The following is a 26170-nucleotide window of genomic DNA, read 5'->3' on the forward strand; positions in this document are numbered from 1 at the left end:
TTTTTGTTTTATTAACCGCTAAATCGATTTTCGGTCACTAAGTGACCATCCTCAGTGCTGTAATATACAATTTAAATTGCTAGGCACTGGTGTCAACAAGCTTAGAGCGATCACATAAACTATAAATCAGACTTTATCATTTATGTGATCGCTCTAAGCTTGTGGACACCAGTGCCTACCAGTTTAAATTGTATATTACAGCACTGAGGATGGTCACTTAGTGGCCGAAAATCGACTTTGCTGTTAATAAAACAAAAAAATACGACCAATACTGTCTCTACTTCCAAGTACATGAGCTGTTATCATTATGAGATGCCTATTCTATTCGTTAAGATATTGTTCCTTCAGCATAATTTCTTGCTGCGTTTAGCTGCAGGCAACACAAACGAGATAGGCATCTCACAATGATAACAGAACAGTTTCATTTTGTTAGCAATGCATAATAACTATCCAGTTCACTTATTTTCAATTCTTTTATACGTACAATCACAAGACGTTGTTTGTTGTAACTGATGTTATTCTGTAGTCATGACCACTGTTCATGACCGCAATTACAGGTTGTGTAGTATTATGTGTATCGATTCTATGAACCGGTCGTAGCACAATACATCAGTAATAATAAAGCTAAGGTATTCGTTTTATTAGTTACATTGTCAGCTGTGGTGCTCAACAAGATCAAGATTTCGACCTGAATTATTTGTCACAAAATTACTTTTGCAATAATTCCAGAATTAAAATGTGTCATCAAAACGCACACACACACATTAAAAGAATACTTAGTCCCCGCCTCTACTGCATAAAATGGCACCAGGTTGAAAAAAATATTGTTAACTATGTTTTTATTCCTGAATGCAAAAAAAACTGTATATGGACTGTCTCACCAGCCGCATTTGTAAATACATATATATCCATCAAATCGATGTCTAAAATGTGATTTGAAGTTAGGCCTAAGAGATGGATATTGTACCTGGCCATGCAGATAAAATATGTGGTCTAAAATACTAGGCAAACACACAAACAAATAGGCATTCTGAATTTAATTATGTAGGCCTACTCTTGGCTTGAGTCACAACACACCTGAAAACAAAATATTTTCACATCCAAAAGAGCTAAAAGGTATCTAAACATACGTAAAGAGTGTAGCCATTTATATCTGATGCTGTGTATTGCCATCACTTACCACTGTTCAGTATATTTCACCACCAATTCGAGTAGTCTAAGATAATGTTTCACTAAAAGCATATAATTGGTGCTACTGACTGCCAGTTATTTACTTGTATTAGAAATGAATGGACCTGGTTGGTTAAATACAAAAGGAACCACTACAATGTTTACCAGTCGGAACTATGTTGCCAAAGCTCACACACACTCACACTCACAGAACATAGCCAACATTACTTTAGAACGGAAGGAAGAAGGTGTTTTTATTACAGTGTATCACTTAAACTGCAGAACGTTTGGTTTGTCTACACACACACACACACACACACACACACACACACAGATGGATACATACATGAACACACACAATTCCGTAGCAAACGTAATCAAAGATGGTGGCAGAAATGTAACATCTTCAAAGAGACGATGTCTTGAAAGTAAACTCTTCAGTAAAATTATTTATCTTTCATGGAGTAAACGAAACACATATAGGTTGCAAAAAGGTATATATACAACTCTCGAAAACACGAACTGTGCACCAAATTAAATTAAGCTATAGGTTAATAGACAGCTATAGTTCAATGTTTGTACTTTTTAAATACATATAAATTGGCTGGAAAAGATACACTCACGAGCACTATTGTTAATCTAACCTACAGCATAAAGTGCACTGAGAATTAGTAAAATTAACGATAAGATAATCTTATGCTCACAAAACGCATTTCATCCATACTTCTTGAAATACACAGAAATATGATCAGAAAGCTTTTTGTGGACATGACAAAAGCCTCTGGAAAGGTGGAGCTGTTGGAAAATGTTCCCCTTCCCTCCCCTGCCTCCAATTACCATTATCATAATGTTACCCAGTCTTGGTTCAGTTGGTCAGTGGAGTAAGTTCATCATTATTTAGCCACGTAAGTCTTAATGTTCTCCTATGCGCCGTACCAGTTCTCCATTTAACTTTCTGCAACTTGAAACTATAACCGATGCTTCTCGAAATTCCTCTTCAACATATATTTCATTATCAAGTGAATTATTGGTGACTTATTTCGAAACCAGCAAGAAAACCATTTGCTCTACCAATTCATTCGGGTCGAAATCTGCTGGCAATTTGTAGAGCGTCACCTTCCTCATCCACGCTTTCTTCTTCCTCTTCATCATTATAATCATCATCTTTCTTGTCCCTTTCTTCTTCTTTGTCTCCACATTCATCTTTCATAAAGACACTGGCCTTAGCTCTTCTCTGTCTTTAGTTGTTTAGTTGTTTAGAACAACTGACCTTCTGGAGCCAATGTCTAAGAAACGGGTCTGATGGGATGCTGACGTACTTATTTACTGGATGAAATTTTTCCCTCTGATAAACCCTTGCCAAGATTTTTTGCTTCCAACATTGCGTGCAGCTGATTATTATCTTCTTTAAGTGACGGTAAGAGATTATATAAATACAGTATTTTACAAATGGAGTCACTGAGTTTCTTGTGGATGACTGAAAACTAATTACCGTTAATATATTCACTCAGTTTTTTATACAGCATAATGTTTACTTAGATGTCGAGTATATCTATAAACATTAGTACTAGTAGAATGACTTTTCATTTTTCATCAGAACTGCTGCAGCATCATGGAATTTATTCCATGTTGATTAGTGGTCTTCCTCAGAAAAGAACTAGCTATTACTTCTTTTACCACTTGGCTGTATGTTTCTTTGGGCGTTAAGCCTCTGTTCATCATTTTGTTATTTCACATGTTGTTTTCACAAGGATAATCAGATTGTTACGTAATTAGATACTGCTGTAAAACTTACAGTTGTGCAAATATTTAATTTGAGTGTGTATTGCGACTTAAACCAAGAGAAGTGCTAAATAATTATTTAATTACATTCAAAATGCCTGTATGTTTGTGTGTTTGCCTGGTGTAAAAAAAAAAAAAAAAAAAAAAAAAAAAAAAAAAAAAAAAACATGAAGTTTTCTGGCTGTCTGGGTTAGCACTGATCTTTGAGGCCTAAGTTGGAATGACAACTATCTCAACTGTCTGTTATTTGTAGGATTGGGGCACATACGTTAGAGTTAACAACCACGCTTTAGTCAACAATTTGATGGACACTGTGACACTCGCTATAAATATTGGATATTTAGCGTCATTGACGTATTTTTAGAATGCGAGAGTACATTATGACACTTGACAAGCATCGTAGATGAGGAATGTAATCAATCCGAATCTCTTTTGTGCCTTCACTACGATACAATGTTTCAGTTTTGTATGTGTGCGAGTGCAGCCATCTGTTGGTGAAGAGATCGATCAGAGCATAAACAAAAGTTTACTTATTTTCATGTTTTTTAAGTTTTACAGACTAATATATAAAATATAACTCGTCTTCAGCATCTTTTGTTAATTACACATCACATGCAAACACTGGTTTTTAACAGGGTATGGGGAGTATGTTTTACACTAGTTCTAGTATTCCACGGCGAATGCTATAATTTCTCAAACGAAATTTACAGCTCCTACAATGCTTAACCAATTTTTTGCAGCGAAGAATGAAAGCTTAGTAGACAATTCTTTTTAAAGCCTGTGGTAGGTATAAACCATCGTCCAAAATTGTACTGGATTGTTTCTCTGAAAATTATTTTGGTCAGTTAGTTCAGGAGCCTACTTGAAGTGTAAATGGTTTCATAAACATACATTACTTACCAGCAGCGAGTAATCCAGAGTAAATAGGAAGCATCGTCACTTCCAAAATCATCAAAAATAAATGAAGAAATTATTTTTTTTTTAAAGAAGAGATAGAACTTCGCTTGATATCTGTCTCCCTACGAGATATTCTCCATTCCTTCCGAAATAAGTATGTAAACGTAGTCCAGATGTTGTCTGAATTCAGAGTAATAGTATCGACAGCAGCTGAGAGATTTACAAAAAACAAATTAATAAGAGACGGCACTGACATCCCATGGTACACAAAACAGGCCAAAACATTTCTGCAGAAGGAAAGAAAAAAAGCTCTCCAAATGTAAAAGAATGCAAAGTCGCCAAGGTTGGCTAAGTTTTACGGAAGCTCGAAATCTATCGCGGACTTTGATACAAGATTGTTTCAGTAATTTCCACAACGAAACTCTGTCTCGAAGTCTGGCGGAAAATCCAAAGAGAATATCGGAGTATGTGAAATACACCAGTGTACCAGTGGCGAGACACAATCAATACCTTCACTGCGTGATACCAATGGTACCATTACCGATAATAGTGTCACTAAAGCGGTATTGCTAAATACGGTATTCCAAAATTCCTTCACCAAAAGGGACGAAGTAAATATTCCACAGTTTGAACGAAGAACAGCTACCAGGATAAGTAACATTGAAGTAGATATCGAAGCAACCCAAATCACTTAATAAAAGCAAGTGTTCAAGTTCAGACTGCATACCAAGTAGGTTTCTTTCAGAGTATGCTGATATAATAGCTTCTCTTACTTAGCTCCGCTTACTTAGCAGTCATACACAATCGCTCGTTCGATGAACGATCTGCATCTGAGCACAGGAGAGTTGGACAGCTAAATAGGAGCAATTCACTGAATTATAGAACAATATAACTGACATCCATTTGTAGTAGGAGTTTGGAACATATGCTGTCCTCTAGCGTTATGAATTACATCGAAGAAAATCACCTATTGACACACAGCAGGGATTCAGAAAACTTCGCTCATGCGCAACATAACTAGCTCATTATTCTCATGAAGTAATGAGTGCTATCGACAGGGGATCTCAGTTTGATTCCATACTTCAAGACTCCGATACTGCTCGTCAAAAATGGCTTCTTATCAAGCTGCGTGCCTAAGGAGTATCGTCTCAGTTGTGTGGCTGCATTCGTGATTACCTGTCACGAAGGTCGCAGTTCATTGTAGTTGCAGGAAAATCAATAAGGAAAACAGAAGTTATATCTGGCGTTCCCGAAGGAAGGTTGATAGGTCCTCTGTTGTCTCTAATTTATATAAATGATTGAGGAGAACAGCCTTCTTACATTGTTTGCTTATTTACCGTCTAGTAAAGTTATCAGAAGCTCAAAACCAATTTCAAAATAATTTAATATGGTGCGAAATGTCACAGTTGACACTAAATAATGGAAAGTGTGAGATCATCCACATTAATGCCAGAAAGATCCCGATAAATTTCAGTTACGTGACAAACAGCAAAAATTTTAAGCCTGTCAATCAACTAAATTCCTGGAGACTACAATTAAGAACCACCTGAATTTCAACAGACACATAGATAATGTTATATGGAAGGCGAATCAAAGGCTGCATTTTATTGGCAGAACACTTAGAAGATGCAAAAACCACCGAAAGAGAATTCTTGCACAACAGCTTATCGTTCTCCGCTAGAGTATTTCTGTGTAGTATGCGGTCCTTACCAGATAGGATTGACGAAGGACAATGAAAAAGTTCTAAGAAGGGCAGCTCGTTTTGTACTATCTCGAAATGAGGAAAGAGTGTCACAAATGTGATGCGCAAGATGGAGTGGCGGTCATTAAGACCGGCGTTTTTCATTGCGATGAAATTTGACTAAATTTTAGGCACCAATTTTCTCCTCCGAATGCGAAAATATTCTTTTGTCGCCCACCTACATAGGGAGACAAGATCGTCATAATAAAATAAGAGAAATTAGAACTCGCACGGAAGGTTTAAGTTTTCTTTTTTCCACGTACAATTAGAGAATGGAATGGTAGATAAATAGAGTGTCAGGAACTTAAATGCAGTTTAGTCATGTAGATGTAGAACCTGGAGGCGTCTTTTTTAGTGCGTGCATGCGTATCCGTGTGCGCGCGCGCATGTGTTTGTGCATGTGAAAATGTGGACTGTGGGTCAAAGGGCACATTTGAAAATTAATTATACGTCTTCCTATCGCTTCTCAGATATGAACCATGGATCAAAAATAAGGGGAACGAGCAAGCCCACAACTGTCCATACAGTATTCAATGTGATGTGAACTGCATGATGGGGAATTGCATTATCCTGTTGGGATATTCCGTTAGGCCATTTGGTCATCAAGAGCATAAGAACAGGGTTCACTAATCTTGCGGGATTGGGCGAGCATTTTTCCCTCCATCAATAGTTATCAAATCAGTCCTATTGTTATATTCGGTGAGTACAAAGAAGCTGTCAAGCTCACTTGGGACGCCACTTTTGTGTTCTCGGAATATTCACCCAAGGTTGGCTGTATCAGTTCTTCCTCCCAGCGGCTCATGGACCGCTCCCAAGCACATCGCGTTGAAGTGTACACGAATCTTTAGAATAATCTTGGATATCATTGTTCTGGAGCACTGTTGCACCTTCTGTTCTTGTCTTTGTGAGCGGAAGGCCTTTAATCTAATGAATACTGTTTCATGTTGGTGGCTTGTGCTGTAAACAGTGTCAGCTGGAGGACCCTTTATACAAAACATACTACAAACGTCGCTATTAGATGCATCGTCCTCACCACAGTTGTCGCAAGATTCACTAGCACAGGTATTTTTTTCATTTGCAACATAGATACTTAATAACTTCCAGCGAAAGTTGCACATAGGAAGCGAAACGCAGCATCTTCATGGGAAACAGAGATTTTGGGAAATGGAAGATTTGCTAACAGCCAGAAGCATCCCCATTACACTCAGGAAGAGGTTCGCCAAATGCTTTGTGTGGAGTTTGGTCTTTTATAAGATTCTGAAAAGTGAACAGTCGGACCGAAAGAACAAAAATATTTATGAAGTTTTGAAATGTGGTTATGGGGAAAAGTGGAGAAAGTTGAATGGATCGACTAATGAGAAATGAGGAGGTGCTGTGCAGGATAGGTGAGGAGAGGAACTTCCTTAGAATGATACAGAAGAGGAAAATATCTTCAGTAGGACACATATTACGTCAGAACTGTCTGCTACAGAGAATCATGGATGGAAAGGTAGAAGGAAAACGAGGGAGGCAAAGAAGAAGGTTTCGAATGCTAACAGATGCGAAGAGACAGAAAAGTTACAAGCAAATAGTGGAGGATGCTCAGGATAGAGCGATATGGAGGATGTTCAGTTGATACCAGTATAAGAACGGATTTACTGAAAGAGAGAGATTTCTAGTACCAACGATAATCAAAAAATAACGGGATTTTTTTGGGAAGTGTTTTATTTATTCAGCTCTACTAATGTTATCAATTTCAAAATAGTGCCCATTCGATATTATACGCTTATGTCAGCACTTTTCCAGTTCCAGTGGACCTTGATCTTTCAGATAGCTTTCTAAGCGATGAGTTTTTAATCTCATCTATGCTTGTAAAACGACGACCCTTCAAGGTTTTCTTTATTTTTTGACGAGAAAACAGTCACAAAGGGTTACGCCTGACCCTAACTTCAAGAACAAGCAACGAAGTGTGAGCAAGTGCACAATCGTAGGACAAAAGCCATGAATTGTTGAATTCATTTCATTCCTTTTTTTCATTTACTCCACAGAAACGACGTTGAACTAGTACTTACTACTCCTTATTAATTGTTTGACCTTGTGACATGCACATATGGTTAACTCTGTCGCTAAATCGAAGAACAAAGTAAACATGCAACCTTCACATTTGGACACACTTGGTGACCGTTTTTCGGTCTTGATCCAGAATATTTCTCCTGGAGCGGTTAAGCTTAGAATTACGACGTCATATCTTTAAACCCATGTTTTGATACCTGTTATAACATATTTCAATAGGACTGCATCATTGTTGACGTCATCTAGCGACTCCTGAGCAACATATATTCGCCTCTGTTTTTATTGGAAGTTCCGCAATTTTGGAACCGATTATGTAATCACATTTTTCATACCTGAAGCATCCGAAAAAGTCTCAGCGAATGAGTCAGTAGGAACGCTAATTAGTGACTTCCCTTACTGTGATTTGGTGACCTTTCGCAGTCATTTCTTTCAGTCTTTCCCTGATTTCATCAGTAAATGATGTGTGGAGGCGTCCAGGTCACTAGTCACTTTCACCCTCGAAACGCTTCTACCACTCTTCAATCATTGTTTTACTCTTAGCGAACACAGTAAAAGCAATATTCAACATTTCTACAATTTCTCGCTCTTTATTCCGCACTTACAGCAAAGTTTAATACAAATTCTCTGTTCTGTTTTCCCACAAAGTAAATAATCGCCGATACTGCCAAATCACATATAACGCGTTTGACAGCTGACAACGGACTAAATATGGCTAACTCAGTACAGATACTTTTCAGACTGTGCGGCTGGTCCCGGCGTAGGTTCGAGTCCTCCCTCGGGCATGAGTGTGTGTGTTTGTCCTTAGGATAATTCAGGTTAAGTAGTGTGTAAGCTTAGGGACTGGTGACCTTAGCAGTTAAGTCCCATAAGATTTCACATACATACTTTTCAGACATCGCTACCAATACAACAATAAAAAAAACACGCGAATCGGAGTAACGCAACACGCGGAATCACAAAATTCTCTTTACTTTTTGAAGGCACCTCGCAGAATCGTATACTGATAGAGTGGTTATTCGAATATAATATGATGAGAACTGCCTTGTACGCCACTATCAAGGTTCAGGAGTATTTCATACACGACACTCACATGTTACATGTTATCACTTTTGGTTTTCATCTAGTTCTTTATAGATATTGCTGCATGAACGATTTTTCAATCAGCCGATAATGGATATCAGAGTGTACTGAAGTTTTGTGAATCAGGAGAGATCTCTTCACGTGCATGATTGATTTACGGATCAGTCAACAATTCAGATAAACATGGATTTTGAAATGATTTCAAGTTTGGTTCTCTGTTCATGGAAGTGAGTTAGATGAAACAGTGGACAAAATATTGAATCAACACAGAAATAGGTGCTACACAAGTGAAAAGCTGCGTCAGTAGGTATTAATGATGAACTGAGCTCACATAGCTATGGAGCAACATATTTTTTATCACCCAGAAAATATGGATGCTCTGTAATCACTTAATAGTTCGTAATGCCAGTCCATCCTAGGTAGTCATGAATTGCAGAAACAGTAACTACGCAAATGTTTGTCAGAACATTGTATTCTCCACAGTTACACAACAAATGAATACAGTATGAATACCTCATATTTTGCCATACTTGTGTATTTATTTAATGGAAAGTCTACTATTTGGCCAGTAACATTATTCAAATGTTTACTGTGTCATTAAAAAACTGTAGTAATGTAAAAGTGGTCTGCTGCATGTGTTAGCTGACAAACCTATTGTGAATAATGCCAAAAGACAGTTCTTTCAGTCAGGTATAAATTTTCTATAAAGATCATTTAAAGACAGTTCATTGTCATTTAGCGTGAACGCACTTGCGCAAGAATACTAGCTTATATATTTATGGACAAACCGTTGTTTGTAATTATTGTTAATGATGCGAGTGTGACTGAATATTTATAACATTTCTTCATTTAGATATTATTGCAAATATTAGTTTAGTCCGCGAAGTGGTAATGTTGAGTCAAATGACGCCTGTAGAACGTAAGACCTATGTATTCTTGGTGTGGACGGCCTTCAGCCATTGAGAAAGAAGTCAGTAGCGGAACACTATGAGAGTCAAGTGGAGACTGGGACGTTGCGAGTGAAGAGCTCAAGGGAGGGATTCTGGACATCAAGAAAGAGATTCTGGACACTTTACATCGAGTGCTGGAAGAAGGCAGATCTGCCATTGGTAACGTGCATGATTCAGTCGTATAGATGGCTGATTCTGGGTGGTGAATGGCCGCTACAAAAATCTAACTTTTGAAGGGACTTTACATTTGAGAGGTTTGAATGTTCTCCAGAGAAGGACTCTGACTTTTTTCGTTTGTATTATCGAGTTGAGAATAGACAGAGTACGAATTATTATTCTTTGTATCGTGTGAGTCAGTTTGTGAATCATCATGTTGAGCTCTGAACTGTTTTGAGCTGACGAATATTTCGTGTATTTAGATCTATATCAATTACAAGCATTATTCAATTATTCATTTAATTCTCATTTAGTATTTCTGCCTATTTTATTAACTCGCAATTCTAACCAATGCATAGACTATTTGACTGCAGGGATTAGCTTCGGGGCATGAAAGCAGAGGTGTGCAGCTCGATCCTATGACTACATCGAGTCATTCTTTTATATACAGAGCCTTACATAACCCAAGTACCTAAGGTATGAGTACCCGCAGTTGAAGACGCAACTGGTTTGCTCGCATGGAATGCTGTTTGGAAAAGCCTACACTCAGCAGTAACCGTTAGGTACTGTCACAGCCGATATCTCGACTATCCATGTGTGTACTTATAAGTCACCGTTGTAACGAAATAATACTGTGATCGGCGTACTAAAAGCCAATGATGCAAGCCTAACCTAGGGAGAAGAAGTTTTGGTATGTTATATAGCACCTTTACACATAAGCTTAGCATATTTTATTGGGTCCAACCAAGGATACGTTTTCGAAATGGCATAGAAGTCTTAACAGTTTATTGAACACTACACTTTATGTATTCATTTTTATGTTTCACTACAAATGACTTTATTTTAGAAATAGGCTAAGCAAATCACTTCGAATTTTTCTGAACATGTTTTCATTCCCCTTTCTCTTTATACCACCGAAATTTGTGTTATCAGCAGCATAACAAACCAGATTCTCTTCAGTTTTGTATTTTTTCACCCACTGCAAAAAAAGAGTCAAAAGTAGAGCAGTTCCCTCTGACACTTCCTCGAAATTTAAAAGTTTAGCTTGAATTCTCTCTTTCAGACTGAAATATCGTACAACAATCGGCATAAGTTTTACTTCACTTTTGTTTGAATTATCCATCGTTGCTTTACGTAATTAATGTTTATTAAAGAACACAATACATTATCAAATATCAATGGCTACATAACGTTATCAATAACTGCATGTTATTGGGTTCTAGCAGATGAAAATTTTCGACCATATAACTTTCTAACCATTTTCGATATGCAATCTGATGTTTTTGAACTGAGTTCGTGTTAGCAGTGTAGTATGGAAACGTAGACGGTTTAGTAGCACATTCCATGTCACTTTTATACCCATCTTTGTCTATAAAAAATCACTTCTATTTGGTGAAGCAGTAACATAAATAGCACGCCTATGTTTAGCTATTCTCAAGTGGTCTTTAATATCACCCTTTTCTTTATGTGCAACAGAAAGTTCTCCAGCACAGAGTGTGCAATAAACGCGTTTATAGTTACTTTAATTTCACAATATCTGAAATTTGTATTCCTCTTGCAGGTTAACACTAAACACAAATATTCTTTTGCCCGTTGATAAACGATAAGACAAAAAACGAATATATATATATATATATATATATATATATATATATATATATATATATATATATATATATATATATGATGATAGAAGACGTGTAGAAGAGTTACTTCACACACGAAAATAATATAAGTGCCTTGCCCTTATAAGTGAAAACCTGTGGTGAAACCGGTAGCCACGCCTCCCCAGCGACATCAGCGCATGCTCTAAGATCGGCTGAGAGAGGCACAGCCTAAGAGAATGTTTAAAAGCGCGATGTCGAAACTGCAGGTCTAAAATTCAGAAAAAAGTCCACACCAGTTATAAAATTCTGAAAAACCGGACATTTTTACAACCTGGACGTTACCCAGGACAGCTTTTAAAAACAGGACTGTTCGGGCTAATCCAGGACGTATTGTAAGCCCAGGTGTACAATACTACCACGAAGTGCGGCAACTATGAGTAGAGATTCCAGGGATGGACTCGATTAGGGAGTCAGTGTGGCTGTGTTTACGACCGCAGGGCACGGGGATGGCTTTTGTTGGGCCCGCAGCTGCCCACTGCAGCTGTCAGACCGCTGGCATCCCGGCAGCTGGCGGGCCGCTTGCCCTGTGCCTGCACCACACGCTGACAGATGCGCTTTCACCAAGGACACTTAACAAGAGACAGTTGCCGCCCCACCAGGTGGCGCAGTGGTGAAGCCACCTGACTCTCACTCGGAAGAGCAGAGTTCATACCACACACTCATCATCCACGTCAACGTTTTCCATTCTTTCCGTAAGTTGCTCGAAGTAAGTGTCCTAATTAATCAAAAATTCATCTAGTTTATTGTTGCCAAATCTTTGCTGCATTGATGTTCAATACGTCACAGACTGTGCAACTACGGACGTAAGATAGATGTGCAACGTTCGGGCGTTTGATCATGTAGGTTCTTCCTATACGCAGGTTGGATGCGACCGAATAGGTGGCGTCATTTCCTCACGCTATGTATACTTAGTCACTGGGATCCTAAATACAGGGTGGTTATGCGAGTAATGAAACTTTCGCTACTTGAGAGGGTCCCGATTAAAAACGATTGATCGTAGGACAATGAAACTTTGCGAAACATGCGCAAGTACATAAGAGAAATAACGAATAAACGATTGAAAGAAACACATTTTTATTTTCACATGAAAGGGTAAAATCTGTTAATTGCGCACCTTGTTGACGTCCCAGGTTACAAACGATGCTCAATATAACGATCATCTGCATCCGCGACAGCCTGCAAACGCACTAGAAATTGATCTACTGCTGACCCAAATATCTAAAGTAGGATGTTGGCTACCTCCCTTGTTATGCTCACCTTCGACCTTGAAGATCGTGCACTGCGTACAGTATTCTCAGCCACAGCGACAATAACTTCTTCAACATTTTGTGACACAATTGGATGTCGGATTCTCCCAGAAGCAGTTCCCATATTACCAGTTAATTCGAACTTCCAAGTTATGATCTCCAACCCAGCTGCAGTAAGAGGACCCCTCCATATCTCTTTTAACGCGTCGACACACGCCAAGAGAAGCAGCTCATTTGGTGCTATTTTGATAAAACAGCTCTATGGGTAAGGCCCTGCTCGCCTTGTCCAGACTCATATTAACTGTTTGAACCTGTAATGCACACTGATGCTTATATTTCAACCCCACGTCGCCGTAAAAGTATCGTCGCCTAACGGCAAGTCATAATGCTAACACTACTAACAAGGTCAATCTTGCAGCACACGACCTGAACATCATTCGTATGATGTTGGTTACCCGTACGATGAATAGTTTTCCTTCTACACTGCCTCAAGTAGTGGAAGTTTAAGTGCAACTACCCGGAACCTCTCCTCACATATCAGATTCCTATCATCATTCCACTACTGCAGTACAAGATCGGATAGGTCTAGAACCTTGGCAGTACCTGTGCAAAACACGGAAGGTTCCAGATGATTGGAAAAGAGCACAGATAGTCCCAGTCTTCAAGAAGGGTCGTCGAGCATATGCGCAAAACTGTAGACCTATATCTCTGACGTCGATCTGTTGTAGAATTTTAGAACATGTTTTTTGCTCGCGTATCATGTTTTTGGAAACCCAGAATCTACTCTGTAGGAATCAATATGGATTCCGGAAACAGCGATCGTTTGAGACCCAACTCGCTTTATTTGTTCATGAGACCCAGAAAGTATTAGACACAGGCTCCCAGGTAGATGCTATTTCCCTTGACTTCCGGAAGGCGTTCGATACAGTTCCGCACTGTCGCCTGATAAACGAAGTAAGAGCCTACGGAATATCAGACCAGCTGTGTGGCTGGATTGAAGAGTTTTTAGCAAACAGAACACAGCATGTTGTTCGCAATGGAGAGACGTCTACAGACGTTAAAGTAACCTCTGGCGTGCCACAGGGGAGTGTTATGGGACCATTGCTTTTCACAATATATATAAATGTCCTAGTAGATAGTGTCGGAAGTTCCAAGTTTGTAGAATTATTAATAGAGACAAAAGCCACTATGTTGCAACGACTATTCACAGTGCTATAATGTGCTGCTTGTTCGCAACTTCAGCATTGCCACCTGGACCAGAGTATTAAAAATACAGAAATGTTTAATTACATTACGTAAAGGAGGAAAGAGCGTGAAACGTCCCAACAGTTTCGAGGTCATTGGAATCGGAGCATTTACGTGCATGGAGGTAAAAAAAGCCGTAGAATTCTGGAAGAACCACCCAGTCAGCTACCTGAAATGCTTAATGAAAGTCACAAAAATGTCAGCAAAGTATTTTGCCATCCCTTGTATACTGTCAGAAATCCAAGAGCATGGAGATAATTGGGACAATGTGCTGTCATTCCAAGATTTTATGCAGTAATGCATTGCACTGCAATTATTTTCTACACCAGATCACAAAAGAATGCGCGTTAATATGATATTCCTGCCTATGTGCCAAGGATATAAAGAAATAGTTAGCTGTTGAGCACAAACGTGTATATACTGTAACTCTTCTGAATCGATATTTGCTCGTTTGTATAGACTCCACCTAAACTATTTTCTTCAAATATAATTAGCACACTGGACGGTCGGGAGTAGCAGAATTCACATCTCCGTCCGGTTATCTTCATTCAAGTTTTCCGATGTTCGGCTAAATTGATTGAAACAAGTGCCGGAGTGGATTATTTGAAAACAGCGTAGATGATTTACTATACCATCACAATCCGTTCCGATCGTTACAGTGGCATAGACAATAATTTCTATAAACGCAAGAAATTCGTCAATGACGGAGGTTATTGCGAGAAGTATACACATCACCTTGCCGTTCTTCTCATGCATGTCTCATGGTTTGCTGTTACTTGTTAAGACATTGGCTTGTACTATTTGCTTTATATGTGTCTAAGATTCATCTTGGAAAACAGTGTTTGTAAAGCAACTGAGCCTAAGCCAGGAGAGGAGACAAATGGGGAAAAAAACTGTACAATCACTGTGCATGATCGTTACACAGACACACACGCACACACACACACACACACACACACACACACACACACACACACACACACATTTTTAATTTTTGTTACACAATGGAATCCAAATTAAAAGTAATTTCATTCTGAATCACTTTTCGGCTCGCCAGGTTGCTGGGATTTGACTAAAATGAAACAGTATTACTCCGTGCTGAAAAATCAGGTCAGTTCGTTACACCAATGACAGTAATGGCTGTAATATTGACTTTCACCACTTATGCCAATACGAGCTTGTGTGGTGATTAAAACTCTGGGATCCGTACTGAAGACGGTGGATTCTTTGGGGCCGAGAAAATTTAAGATTAGCCTGGATTCTCTAAATCAATTCACATGAATGTTACGGTGGTTCCATAAACAGGACACGGTTGCTAATTTGTCCATCGTATTCCTCCCGAGCCAGCGCTACATTTCAAATTCTCTTGATGTAGGGACGACGTTGAACTATGAATTTTCTATTATATTCGGGACATTGTGAATTAATGGATTCCTTGTACACATGACTACACGCGAACACTATTGCAGACGTGTCAGATTATCTGATCGATAGATTTATTTGAAACTAGTGAACCTGGTAAAGCTTCGCAACTGCTACATATATATGGGAATGAGCTATACGTCTTAATATCCTCTTACCTCGCTCTCTGTCCTTCTCTTCCACCCCCTCTCTTCGCCCGTCTCTTAACCTACTCTGTGTCCATCACCTCTTCCCAAGTCTCTCGGTCAACCTTCTCCTCCCACTGTTCTCTCCCTCTCCCCCTTCCCCCTCAATATATCCATTTCCCTACCCCTCTCTACCCATCTCCCCTCCCCCCGCACCCCACTTCCCCTGACCTTAATAATTGTTTATTCCTATTGCGATCGAAACCTTAATTGGGAATCGAAGTCGCTTGAAATGAATGGGTTGAGATCATTGGTATACAGGTCTGAGAGACCTCTCCTGCTTCTTGGTTTGCGAGGATACGAGCTTCAATGACGGTATTTTGCACAATTTTAATTTGCAAATGGGTGAGATTACAAAGTTTCAGACGATCCAGATTCCATAGTAGTTTTCTGATCGTAGGCCGAAAAGCCATAAATACAGCTTTCCTGTTTTGTGTTAAAACCGGCAGCTAAGAAGAAAACTAAACATGGCGTAGCTGTATATACAACTTTAAACAACGAATTGTCTTTATATAGTAGTATATATTTACCATGATGCGATGTGCCATTCTGCTCACTTCCGCCGGCCCGGGTGGCCGAGGGGTTCTAGGCGCTACAATCTGGAACCGTGCGACCGCTACGGTCGCAGATTCGAATCCTGCATCGGGCATGGATGTGTGTGATGTCCGTAGGTTAGTTAGGTTTAAGTAGTTCTAAGTTCTAGGGGACAGATGACCTTAGAAGTTAAGTCCCATAGTGCTCAGAGCCATTTGAACCATTTTGCTCACTTCGGTTACATTTCCTTCTCTCTCTCTCTCTCTCTCGCTTTATTTCCAAGAAGCAGTTTTCCCATTGAAAAAAAAATACTTTACTGTAATAGAAATAATTATGAAAGTTAGAAGCTGTAAAAAATTACTGCTTTGCCAAACTTCGACATATTTTTCAATACATCATAACAACATACACCTGGCATATCTCACAGCTCTAAAATAAATCATGCGGGAATATAACACTGTCATGCCACCTTGTATTAAACAACTTCAAATGAAAATGCCATGTTTCGAAATCTTTCAGTGGTGCTGCCAACTTCTCTCAATTTTTACCAACCTCACTTACAACGTATTAATCAATTGCTATGAAATGAAGATACGATTATCCTGACAATCTTAGATTGTAATCTGTTTCTTTACTCATTAGTAATAATAATGCTATTAACTTGCCATTATTGTTATTTTTCTATGGGCTGTTCGCAGAGTTGTGATTGGTGTATAAAGCTTTCGGTTCTACAGAACTCCAATTTCCAGTTGCGAGAATACTAAACTGCCGGTGGTAAGTATAGAGCGCCCTCTATCAGGCCGAGACAACTGCATTATTGGGCGTTATTGGATGTGGTTCAAATGAGGTGGGGAGGGGGGGGGGGGGATGGAGGTAAGTGGAGGTGAGGTAGCGTAGCGTGGTGAGCCGTCTCATCTTAATGGCATCTTGTCTCGAACTGGGGACTGCTGACCTTGCGCCACAGCACCTCCTGTGGACGGAGGAAGCGAGCTGCGATGCATCCCGGCCTTGATGGAACGAGCTCCAGCGATTGGGGAATATTGCTTTTACTCACGTTCATACAGTATTACGACAGATAACTGCAGACATGGCAACGGACGGAAACTGGTTTGGCCTCTTTCGACAGTTACAATAGTGGACACAGCGGGACAGCAGCAGGTGAAAGCAGGATTTCCCGTCAAAGCACACGGATCAGTTCTACTCTCGGGATAACAGTCGAGTTAACAGATCGATGTTAGCTACTTCATGCCAAGTTTATTCCTTGCCAGTTTCTAACCTGGCCATAAAATGGTAAAAAAGGTCCTTCGTAATCGTCGCTACACGTCACTCAGTATACATGTGTAATAGAGAAGAACTGCTCTGTATCATAGAGATTTCGAAACATTAATTTTAGTCGAAGCGCAAACAAAGAAAAATCTTATTTAGTATCATAAACTTCCCCTAAAATTTCTACGAGTAGTTATCCATAATGCACCTGCACCGCTGAATACCTGATCTCATACACGTGTTGGTAGGAGAACGGAACGTTCCCATACAAAAAAATGTTCCTAAACTCCTACTGTTTTTGATATTCTCACTATTTATCTGGAATTACCTACGCTACCTGTATAGCGTTTTGTGAAAGTTTAATCTGACATATTTGAGAGTTTTCAAAGCGCGGCGGTGCTAAGTTGTTTAATGTTGAATGTAACGTCATACATTCTGAGAGCGTTAAAGTATATTAGATCAGCAGCAAGGAGGCGCAATAAATAAATGAATTCAGCAAAGGAATTGCATACGCCACGCCAGACATTGGAATAAAAAACTGGTAGATAAGAATTGCAGAGGCAGAGTGTAAATTAATTGGATAACTGAATGAGCCGATTAAAAATTTCTAAAATTTTTTAGACAAAGTTATGATTTTAGAAGATGGACAACAGTCCGGATGATTGACTGATTTAGACGAGTAACATCAGCCAACATTGCTATGTTGTTACAGCAAACGGTTGAAAACAAGGGGAAATTACAGCTGTTATTTATCCTGAAGGTACGCAACTCTACTCTGTGGCTTAATGATGATGGTACCCTGTTGACAAAAATATTCCGAAGACATACTAGTGCCCCATTCGGCTCTGTACGAATATCTCTCAGGAGGATATTGCCATCAGGTAAAAGCAAACTGGCGTTCCATGGACCAGAGCGTGGTATTTTAGACCTATTAATCGGGTAGCTAAGTTAGAGAATTTTAAAGAGAAAAAAATATATTTGAGATATTGTGGGAGTTTTGGAAGTGAGGTAGCAGAAACAACACAACTTCTGGTCAAGTGAGTGATGGATTACAAATACACAATCAAACAGAGGCACTGAGGATGGACAAAAACATGGAAGCTCCAAAAGCACAACACATTACGAAATTTAACACGGTGTAAGGAAACCGTTGGCATCCAAAACAAGTTTCAGCGGAATGGATAAATACAGGTCCTGTACTGTTTCCAAAGGAATCTTATACAATCATTCAGTGGCAAGTTCAGGTAACGTCGATGGATTTGGATAGCTATTATTCACACTTCTCTGCAAAGCAGACCACAAAGGCTCAATAACATTGAGATCCAGTGAATGCAGTGGCCAGGGGAGGTGCAACAGCTCATCTTTGTGCACACAAAACCAGTCATAGACGATGCGAGCTGTGTGAACAGGGGGTCTGTAAACTTGCAACACGACATCTTTTTTTGGGGAACAAACATTGTACCATGGAATGGACCTAATCATCAAAAATTGTCACATATCCCTCGGCAGTGAGCGACCTTGCATAGTAACAGTGAGGCTCATGGAATAACACGATATGACTGCGCAAATCGTCACCGAACCCCCGTCATTTTTAACTCATGCGACGTGAATTCGGCCAAAAGTTGTAAACAGTGTGACTCATACGACCAAATGATATGTGTGTAAAGTGCGGTGGTCACCGTTGCATCGCAGAAAATACTCATTTTCTGAAATATTATTCAAAACAACTTTTGGTTTTTGTATGTAAGCATATGCCTCCAGCGTATCTTTTTACAGGAGCACAAATTTATATAATCAAATTTCTATGAAATCAGTGTTCTAGTTTTGATGTAGCATCACTATTCGTGCCTTACGTCCAATATATAAGACCACAAGTGTCTGGCGCAGTTGTTAGATCGCTTATTGCTGCTACAATGGCAGGTTATCAAGATTTAAGTGAGTTTTAACGTGGTGTCACAGGCGGCGCACGAGTGATTGGACACAGCATCTCCGAGTTAGCATTAAAGTGGGGATTTTCGTGTAGGACCATTTCACGAGCGTACTGTGAGTATCAGAAATCCGGTAAAACATCAAATCTCCGACATCGCTGCGGCCGGTAAAAGATTCTGCAAGAACGAGGTCAACAACGGCAGAAGAGAATCGTTCAACGTGACAGAAGTGCAACCCTTATGCAAATTGCTACAGTATTCAATGCTGGGCCATCAAAAAACGTCAACGTGCGAACCATTCAACGAAACATCATCGATATGGGCTTTCGGAGCAAAAGGCCTACTCGTATGCCCTTGATGTCTGCACGACTCGCCTGGGCCCCTCAACACCTACATTGGACTGTTGATGACTGGAGACATGTTGGCTGATGGGACGAGGCTCGTGTCGAATTGTATCAAGTGGATGGACGTGTACGGGTATGGAGACAACCTCATGAATCCATAGACCCTGCATGTCAGAGGGGACTGTTCTAGATGGTGGAGGCTCTGTAATTGGTGTTGGGCGTGTGCAGTTTTAGTGATATGGGACACCTGATACGTCTACACTCTAGATACTACTCTGACAGGTGACACGTACGAAGCATCCTTTCTGATCACATGCATCCATTCATGTCCATTGTTCATTCCCACAGACTTGGCCAATTTCAGCAGGGCAATGCGACACCCCACACATCCTAAATTCCTTCAGAGTGTCTGTAGAAAAAGTCTTCTAAGTTTAAACATTTCCGCTGGCCACCAAAACACCCCAGATATGAACATAATTGCGCATATCTGGGATGCCTTGCGACGTGCTGTTTCAGAAGATATCTTCACCCCTCGTACTCTTATAGATTTATGAACAGCCCTTCAAGATTCAGACACTGATAGAGTCCATGACATGTCGTAATGCGGCACTTCTGCGTGCCCTACACGATTTTCGGCAGGTGTACCAGTTTCGTTGACTCTTCAGTGTATATGTAACTGGATCAAAAGAGTCGTTGAGGAATGCTTACCGCTCAACCTCGTCTCGCGGTTGACAACGACGTCGATGATTTTTCTTCAAAAATTTGTAGCTATGAAGGTGTGTCGGTGATTTATCCGACTTCACCAGTGAGCTGTTACAGTCAGAATAGGGCAGCATCGACGACATGTGTTTAAATTACCGCTAGCATTGCCAGACCCGGTAAAAAACTGCCTGGTGGGCACTTCTTTAGTGAGCCACGACTAGGAGACGAAAACGAATTTGTGTGTAACGAGACGTCTCTCTTCCTAGAGGTGCCCAGAAGAATGGCATTCTCCTTCTTCAGTTCACGATGCATATACAAGGTGTTCCAAACCATTAGCGTCAAAATTATACTGATGGTAGGGGGTCCTACAGCCACTGGTTTGAGTTAATGACTAATGGTAGGAAATGAATATTTAGTTTTTTTTATTTACATAAGCCACTTACGCCTTATGTTACAGTCATAATATTGGCCTGATGCAGCACTACACTTAATTTATCTTGTCAAGCCTCTTCATCTATGCATAACTAGTAGAAAATACATCCATTTGAACCGTTTACTTTATTCGAGTCTTGGTCTCTCTCTAAAATCTTGACCCCAAACTTACCTCCATTATCATACTAACAATTCCTTGATGCCTCAACATGTTTCTTATGAACCGACGTCGTCTTTTAGTCAACAGGAACCATAAATTTCTTTTACCCTCATTTCGGTTCAGTACCTCCACATTAGTTATTCCATCCACAAATAAAATCTTCCTTCTTGCTCTGTATCACCACATTTCAAAAGCTTACAGCTCGTATGTATTGGTATCTGCTTGGACTGACGATCAACAGTGAAACTGCATCAACTCTAACGAGCATACAAATATCGCTCTTGTGTGTGTTATATTGAGAAACTTACCAAGCACCTCTACCAAGCACCTCTTCTTCTGCTTACAATGTGGTTTCATAATTCAGAGTTCATGTAACCACATAGGATAAATCCATAAAAAGTGAGGTTCGATGATCATGCAGGTCATGGAAAAATCTCACAAAACACCTTCGGTGATTTCTAAACAGTAAGAGGTAAAGTGGCCCGTCCGGTTGGCCGTACAGTCTAACGCACGGCTTTCCGGGTGGGCAAGAGGGCCTGGTCTCCGGCACGAATCCGCCCGGCGGACTTGTGTCGAGGTCCGGTGAGCCGGCCAGTCTGTGGATGGTTTTTAGGCGGTTTTCCATCTGCCACGGCGAATGAGGGCTGGCTCTCCTTATTCCGCCTCAGCTACACTATGTCGGTGATTGCTGCGCAAACAAGTTCTCCACGTACGCGTACACCACCATTACTCTACCACACAAACATAGAGGTTATACTCGTCTGGTGTGAGACGTTCCCTGGGGGGTGGGGGGGTGAGGGGTTTGGGAGGGGGGGGCGGTGTCCGCCGGGGACCGAACCGCACAATAACTCTGCGGTAGTCGTTGTGGGGTTGTGGACCATTGCGGCTGCGGCGGGGACGGAACCTCTCCGTCGTTTCTAGGCCGCAGGTTAACATACAATACATACATACAAGAGGTAGAGTACTACTTACATTACTGAGGTACCTGGCTCAGAATCTGCTGCCCACATCAGAACCCCCTTTAAGGCTCACCAATGATAATTATCGCGCATCGGACTAAACAATGCGAACGTTGTCCCCCGTGAGAAACGGTGTGGCGGGCTTTCGGATCCCACTCTACCCTAGCACCAGAGGGACGAGCAAGAGTTTCTCTCCAGAGCGATACTTTAAGTAGGCGGCAGACTGTCGCACGCGACAACTTGAACTCGCAAACCGCCAACACCGCCCAAGTTGGCAAGTTGGACACGTACCGTCGCAAGGTGCCAGATAGTGCCGGTTGCCCCGCTGGCTTCCTAGGGAACAGATCGTCAAACATCCCAAGACGACGGACGCCGCCTGCGACCACGGCACAGTATGGTCCCAACTTCTGTGACAGACTGGTCGAGCTGGAGCATGCCTTCTGAAAAACTGCTAATCTCACCTCGGCACAGCGCGATGGAAGCATCTCCCAGGCATTCTCGCCGATATAACGAAAGATACAACTCTAATTGTCTATTAATCCTAGTGGCAAACAAACTCTGTCAATCCACGTTATATATTTATTTTATTGCTCTGGTGGGTCACTACGTAACTGAGGTGGTTATAAGGCCTCTGTAATCATTATTTAACTAAAAAAGGGGAAAGGAAGTGAGACTAATGTTTCGCTTTCTTTCAATCTTAAGAGTAGATCTTGTACAATTACAGGCTATAAGGTGATAAAGTTAGTTTCGTGCGTTCTGGGACGTGCGTGATGTATGCCTTCCATCATTCCAGAAATTTCTAATGTGGTACTTGTAAACACCATCATGGTTGAAACAGGATTCAAATGTGAACGATTTATGCTGTAGTGATTTCGATGCTGCAACGCTACACTAGACAAATAATGGCACAAATGAATCCTTTGTTCAAAATCATTCAGCCGCATTACTTGGACACCTTGTTCATGACAGAGTCGTAATTTTTATTGCCATATGGTGTAGCGTTGTTCATCACTCCGAATCACTCACTACCCGTCATCCATTGTCCTGTGGCGTCGCTCTTTACAGTACCTCGACTGTTGCTTACCTCTGACTACAGAAATGAGTAGCTTACGAGCAGCTACTGGGCAGTTATACCCCATCATTTTTGACTCCCTAGGCACAGCCATTGCACTAGCTGGACTGCTGGTAGCATATTTTAACTCGCGAGTAATTACTTCCGTTGATTTCATGCGATGTTTCACAACAACCCTCCACAATGATCGACGGTCCCTGCCTTTCAGTACATGAGGTCTTGCTTTATCAGTGGTTATTCATTCGCGTTTCCACTTCACAGTCCCACCACAAACAATCAGCTTGGAGAACTTTATAAGTGTTGAAAAGTTCCTCAAGGCTTTGTTACTCCGGTGACTTCCAATGACAAGGCCACGTTTGAAGTCACTTAAATCTGTTGACCGCTCAGTTCTGCTGTTACTGTTTCTCTACTCACAACACAGTACTCTGCCCGTCCTTTGCCGGCCGTTGTGGCAGAGCGGTTCTAGGCGCTTCATTCTGGAACCGGGCGACTGCTACGGTAGCAGGTTCGAATCCTGCCTCGAGCATGGATGTGTGTGATGTCCTTAGGTTAGTTAGGTTTAAGTAGTTCTAAGTTCTAGGGGACTGATGACCTCAGATGTTAAGTCCCAAGTGCTCAGAGCCATTTGAACCATTTTGCGCCTCCTTTTATAGTGACGGGTCCGCCTCTCGTGACAGCTAGTGGTTAATTCCTCATCACATGTGCGTGCTCAGATACATTCGATCATGCAATTCTCCCGAAAGTCAAAGTACGTTGGTACCAGAAGAACCGAAGAAAATGTTCAACTGAGAAGTAAAATTGTTAGCAAAATTGGCAATATTAAGCTCTTTTCTACAAGTGATGGTCTCTCCGAAGACAGAAAACACGAGAATCGTGAATAATGTGTGCACTTAAATACGTCCTGCCAACACCGTGACACGTGCCACATCGAGAAGCATACAAGCAAAACGGAAACTTGCCATGCACTACGAGTGCAATTACTGTGCTTTGTCTCTCTTGCCAGTGGAACACAAACATCAATGTAGTGTTCGACGTCTTTGCACGCCGGTAAAGGGTGGCTCTCTCTGTGGATCAGACCATTAGAACGGCCCGCTATAAGGTTTTCCACAACGTAACAGACGTCCTATGGAGGTCAGCAACGGTCCGCAATGACGGTGTTAAGATTGCAATCCTTTATCCCAACTTGCCTCATGCACATCCAATAGGATATAGGTCTGAGAAGTCCACTGGCTACTATAGATAAGTGATGTCCGTATGTCGAAGGTGCATGTTCACCTAACCTATGTAGTTGGACATCATTAACGGCGTAGTTCACCTAGATCTACATAAACCACGAAAAATGCGCTCATACTGTAGCATTCGGATAGACTGATGCTACCACATTACTACTACGAAACATATGTAGTGAACGAACTGCTCCTAATACGATGCTGCCCCAATCGATTAGTCTGATACCGCTGTATCGATCCTGTGTCACATTGTTTCTACGGCTGTAATGTGTCGCAGGGGCGTACACGATGAACAGACACCAGCAGTTACTCTTCACGCTAAACTGCGACTTGTCCATAAACAAAACTTCACTCCTCATTGTTCCTGGATTTTCATGGGCACTCATTTTACTGTTGCTATATGTCTATTCTCGTTAACTACGATACAGGAGGATGAATGTGTACATCATACAAGCTTATTTCTACAGGTTAATTGATCTTTCAAATGCACATAAAATATTAAGTCATAGCGATTATTGCACCTTTAGTGGTAACATTACTGGGCTGGAAAGTAGCAGTCCCAAGATTTGGGAAGCAGGCAACAGGTGGGAGAGCATTGCCCTGACCTGATGTCCCTTCATACATCATCCGAATGATACCATTGGCAAGCAGCTGGTGAGTTGTGGATGGCCGGACAGGCCCAGAACGCAGAGTTATAACTGCCAACTGGTGACATCCTAAACAACACTCTTTATTTGACCACTCGCCGGGAAAGCGGTAAAACAACAGAAGGGGGCTGTCCCTAGGCCGACGGATTGATTGTGGTGTGGCGTGACGTATACCGGTCAGGAATCCAGCCGCCGGCTGATTCTGGAACATTGAAGTCCAAGCAGTGCCTGGCTGTGATGCTTTTACGTGCAACCATATCGTGGTAGAAATCGACCTCTGGTGCCGTCAGTTGTCCTAGCGGTCATGGTTTGAGATCTGCGCTTTGCAGAAACAGACGAACCAAATGCATGCGTTTCTGGTGAGAGAGGATAGCTTCGGGTCAATAGAGAGAAAGACAGTTGTCTGACGAATTGGCAGATCACGGGAGATGTGACGCCTGATATACTGATGATCCAACAAAAAAGACAACCTGGTTATTAGAGTTCGCTCCTAAGTACTCCGTGTGGTTGAACTGAAGTGTTAATTATTTGTGCATCGATACGTGTCATTCACTCCATTTCAATAAGCCTTTTACTGCAAGGTGTCTTCATGGTGGTAATAGTTTAAAGGCCTGCACTGAATTTTAAATCACGTTTATTTTCACCGTGAAAAGTGCCTTCTGTATCATTTCCTTAAAAGAAAGATACAAGAAGTAGATTGTCAGAATGTCAGATAGCTACAAATGATTAGTACTTGATAAGGTAGTTTTGGGTGTCATACTCACTGAGAGATGTATGACGACGTGCTGAAAGGAAATGCCTCCGAATTTTTTATGTGAAAATTCATAAAGCATTTTAAGTAAAAGAAAATTTTTAATGTTCTAAATCTTTATTTTTCATGTCTACGTGTTGATTTCTCTACATAATTACGCTGGCGAGGAACATATTTCTACCAGCATGAGATCAGATTGCTAATACCGTCACTGAAGAATGTTTGACTTATTGATGGTGTCACAACCTGACCTCTGCAAGCACCGCCTCATCAATATCAAATATCAAAATTAAGTCCCCCAAGTTCTTTAAGTTTTGAAAACCGATGCAGGGGCCAAGTCGGGAGTGTATTGCGGATAATCGACGGCATGAACCCAAAACGTCGGATTGTTGAAGATATCGCAGCGCTCGTGTGTGGCCTGGCATTGTGAAGCTGAAAGTCAGGGTGCTCCATGTGTGGACAAACTCTTCGAATTCGAAACTCGACTATAGCCTGCTGTTTCTCATGCACTGACACAGTCACGTTACACACCACAATGTTACTCTCTACAGT

Source organism: Schistocerca gregaria, chromosome X (genome assembly GCF_023897955.1).
Source record: "Schistocerca gregaria isolate iqSchGreg1 chromosome X, iqSchGreg1.2, whole genome shotgun sequence".
Lineage (NCBI taxonomy): Eukaryota > Metazoa > Arthropoda > Insecta > Orthoptera > Acrididae > Schistocerca > Schistocerca gregaria.